Raw genomic sequence first — 5,000 nt, 5'->3', positions numbered from 1 at the left:
AGTGGATTGCAGGTTCTTGAACGGCTAAAACTATGCTATTGGTTTAACAGGATTTAACTCCATTCCCCAACACTTGCACCAAGAAGAGATCAGCTCTAAAACAACATTCAACTGAGTGGCAGCATCGGATCTACTCTGAGTTTCAGGGATACGGTAAAATAAGGAAGAGTCATCAGCATAACCCCATGATACCTATCACTGGTATAAAGCTAAGAAGTAGGACAAGACTTGACATATTAAACACTAGAATGCCAATCAATAGCAACACGTTGTTGCCTCATAAAGAATCTGATAGAATATTACAAAATGTGCCATTGATTCCTACAGACTTTAAAAGGAGTTTAAAAGGAGAGCCTTATGGCTGACTACATCAAAGGTAGAAGAAAAGTTTTGGGAAACAAGCCTTGTAATGACCCTGAGTCCAGCGAAGCCTGAATATGATGCACCAAAGTCAAAAGCGCATCACAGGTACCAATTGTTTTTCCCCTTAAACCAAACTGAGTAGCTGACAGCAATTTATGGTCATTAAAGAAAGAGAAGAGGCGTTTAGCAATCCTTTCAAACACTTTAGATAAAACAAGACCTAAATACAAAGATGTTATTTTAGGTGCGGGAAAACAAGTATGGGGTAGAACTACTCGTTACTATTCTGTTCGCTTGAAAGGAAATCAGAAAATATTTCAACTTTCTCTGATGGATGAGAAGCAAATTCCCCATCAGTCCAGATTTTAAGGAAGCCTACCAATCATGAGTTTAGGATGTACCTGTGAGAACCTCAACCAGTTGATTATTATAATTATAATTATCCCAAGAAATATCAGAACGAGCAGGGGACCATAATCTACAAGCGGATTGTTTATTCCGCAGAGCCTCTGTGCATTCTGCAGTAAACCATGATTTTTCTCTGGAGCGTGACTTAAGAATCTTAAAAGGAATCCTACCACCAATAATGTCAGTGGGTTTGGAGGTAAGAGATGACAGGGCCATCTGGTCTGTAAATATCCATCCAATTAATGGTAGATATATCATTTTGAACGTGGTCCCAATTGGGGCGTGATTTTAGATAGACCTGCGACAGCGTAAAACGTGTTGTGTGTGTGTGTGTGTGTGTGTGTGTGTGTGTGTGTGTGTGTGTGTGTGGTGTGTGTGTGTGTGTGTGTGTGTGTGTGTGTGTGTGTGTGTATACATATTTAAAATCAACATATTACTTTTGACGTATTGTAATCAAGAGTAAATCCTTCATTTTAGTTAAAATGACTTTTTGTAACAATAAAATAAGCCAGATGATTTTGTGTACTGTTATTCCGAGTACTGTTACTAATTATCGTTCGAAAATTAGTGCACAAAAGCATTATATGAAAGCAATTCAATTTGTTCGTACCTATTTACACATGACTTGTAAATAGTAGACATCTTAAGATTTAGGAATTCAAACAGCTTATCTACAACATTACCTCAACGTAATCTTTCTTGTCTTTATTACGTTCTGCTAATGGAACTACAGTCTATAAACAAAGCGCGGCAGATTATAGTATAAGCTGTTATTTGTACATATGCATAAAATGTTAGGAGTGACGTAATGACGACGGTGATAGTGAGCGAAGAAGATAAGAATACCCTGTTTATACAGAAGAAATGAATGAGAATGAATATCTTCACAGTACAAGAGATGTAGTTGATGTAATCGATTATATTTTCCAAGATACATTTTTTGCCTTTACCTTTTCTACATTTGTCGCAATGAACGCTTCGGCAAGATTGCCGTCAGTCATGCTAATGGTGATAATGAGAGAGAAAAGAAGACACATAAAGAGAGAGAGGGAGAGGGAGGGAGAGAGAGAGAGAGAGAGAGAGAGAGAGAGAGAGAGAGAGAGAGAGAGAGTATCTTTGAAGTAATACACGACGCGTTGCTAATGTCTTTTCATGACTATTATTTTTATAATTTTTTATGCTAGAAATTATTGTCGACCAATCAAAATCACAATAAAGTAAAAAGAATTTCTGTAACAACATCTACAGGGCTTTTACGTTCCAAGAAGCACTGTGTTTGTTAACCGTGATAAAATTTTGAATAAAATAGTACGTGTAACGACGAAGAATGAAGCAAAATACCCGGAAAATAAAGCTGCATATTACGTATGAAATACTCTTAAGCTGTCTGCTACTAAGTTTGAAGTAATGTGACAATGTGTGAACTACAGAGTTTACGAACAATTCAACAACTCTCTCTCTCTCTCTCTCTCTCTCTCTCTCTCTCTCTCTCTCTCTCTCTCTCTCTCTCTCTCTCTCTCTCTCTCTCTCTCACCCTCTTTCTCTCTCTCTCTCATACACAGACAATGGCAGAACTTCTACTGAAACTTCAACACTATGTGCGTGGACTTACCTTCTTGTGTACATTGCGCTTACTTCTGTCATATGGATTCAAGATTATTAAAATGCTCAATAATAATACATTTCAGAGAGAGAGAAGAGAGAGAGAGAGAGAGAGAGAGGAGAGAGAGAGAGAGAGAGAGAGAGAGAGAGAGAGAGAGAGAGAGAGAGAGAGAGAACATACATCTAGATAATGAAAAAAGAAAGAAAGAAAAAAATGTCGTTTGCCTTTTTCATACTGAAATAAGTAATAAGTAGATACTCTTTCACTTGAAATACCGACGTGACAGCAGAAATAGCAGGTCAGCATTTTCCATTATGTCATTAATGTTAAACTTTTCACGCATACATATATTTTTTTTTCCGAGACAGATCGTAAAAATAAAATGCTATTGAAACAAAAATTACAAAATCACACTTGCAACTTTTTTTGGGGGGAGTTTAAACTCTTTTGATCACATCACAGATATTCCCTTAAGATATGAAGATACCTAATCACAAAAATAAAATTTGTTTTCTAATGCCACAGATGCTGATAAGAGGATAACAGACTTATCTATCTATTGGCAAAATATCATTGCGTGTTTCTGCTTTTGGCATTATTGTAATATAAATCTGATTTCACACATAATTTAAAAAGATGAAATTATTTAACCTTAATAACATTACCCAAACCATAGTGAGTATTGGGTCTAAAATCAGTTACTGCATAGCCATTGTTGATTATGTCTTTAAACTCGTATTTGCACACATTTTTACTCTTAACTGCAAATGGAAAACGAATCAATGTGCTGTTTGTTGCAAATACTCGGAATCTCAAAATTCTTTTTATCAATTCTGATCAATTCTATATGCCTTTTGATTATCCACTTATCACTTATTGTCATTATTGTGTTTATTATTATCATAACATTTAATTGTCAATATTAGTTAATTAATACCATTATCAAGATCTTATCTATCACCCTTTCCGAGGCACCGGTATCAGTTCTGTTCTGTTACCAGCAAACCACTTTATTATCAAATAATAAAAAACAAACTCAGATTTGGATGACTTTTCCAATAGCAGTTCCCAACAGTGCGGATTTTCCAGAATAAATCTAACTCGAGTATTGTATATCCGTCAGAAAGCTTTCTAACTTTTTGACAAAACTTTGTTTAATGTAGTTATAATAATCAGGATTATATCTATTTTCCTTTTCGACCTCCTACTACGTTCCTCTCAAAATCTAATATTTTTTATCCTTTTTACAGACAAAATTCTACATCGTTCTGTGATATTATCATACTCCTTTTCTTTTCCGATCAATGGTATCCTAAGCATGAAATCTCGTAGATACAAGTTAATCGGTCCGACTACTAAGACTGCAGAGAATATATCATCCATCTTTGCAACTTTCCCAACTTCGTATTTCTTATCTGACAAAAGTACGGATCTTCCTCGAGATACTGTAAGTACAGAATAGGCCCTTTTCTGGGGTCTTTTCTCCCTCGAAGAGTTTATCCTTTCGAGTCGGCGAATTTACACTGAAGCTACTAACTCCTTACTGTGTGTCGACGAGTGACTTGGGTCAGAGAACACACTGTGGACTGTTCTATAAGCCGGCGAGGTATTTGCGGTAGATTTGCCAATTATAACACACCACTGTTCACTGTATACTCGCCTTGCGGGTACTTTTACAAGGCAACATCTTTAGACCTCGGACACATAGTTGATATATGTGTTTTAAGAAGTCTGGTTTTATTGTCATCGTTGACTCAAAAACTATACCTCTCTCCCCGGCTGAGTACTTGTTATTACGCGTATTCAAGTGTATAATCAGACTTGTCCTTCTATGCAATAATGCTTCATAAATGATGAACACTTTGGCAAGTACATAACAAAGGTTAAACGTTTATTACATTCTGGTTGAGTGGGCATGAAGACTATTCATTGCAAATTTTTATAGCATGTATAAAAAAAGACATCCAATATAGGGCACAGCAGACAGCAAATTACAGTTTGCATAAGCTAAAGGCATCTTATATCATTATATAACTCAAAACTACTCAGAGACCGTGGGAGGAGAAGTAAATTATTCAAGGAACGGTAACTCGTCGGGCGGCAGTGTCAGTCATCTCAGCGCGTCACCAACCAGCCAGTATCATATATTACCCACAAGCATCGGATATTTACTTAGTTGTCATTATTAGGTGATAGGTTCGTAAGGTGGCCAGTTACACTGACCATATTCTAAATGGGGACTCACAAGTGTTTGTATTCAAATGTTCATTTGACTGTAGCCATGCCGGTTTGTGCCTTTTCTCGATATTTTCACCGGAGCTGATACGTAAGCTTACCCACGCCCCCAAATCCTTTTCACACTTGTGATATTGTACTTTCCGTAGTTCATTCGGAACATATTTTCTCTCTTTATTTCTTGCTCTCTCTCTCTCTCTCTCTCCTCTCTCTCTCTCTCTCTCTCTCTCTCTCTCTCTCCTCTCTCTCTCTATCTATATATATATATATATATATATATATATATATATATATATATATACACACATCTCTTTCTCTCTCTCTCTTTAACTCTCCTTCCCTCACTCCCCCCCCTCTTTCTCTCTCTGTCTCTCTCTCTCTCCCTCCCTCT

Source organism: Penaeus monodon, chromosome 2 (assembly GCF_015228065.2).
Source record: "Penaeus monodon isolate SGIC_2016 chromosome 2, NSTDA_Pmon_1, whole genome shotgun sequence".
Classification (NCBI taxonomy): domain Eukaryota; kingdom Metazoa; phylum Arthropoda; class Malacostraca; order Decapoda; family Penaeidae; genus Penaeus; species Penaeus monodon.
Note: the sequence above shows the minus strand (reverse complement) of the source record.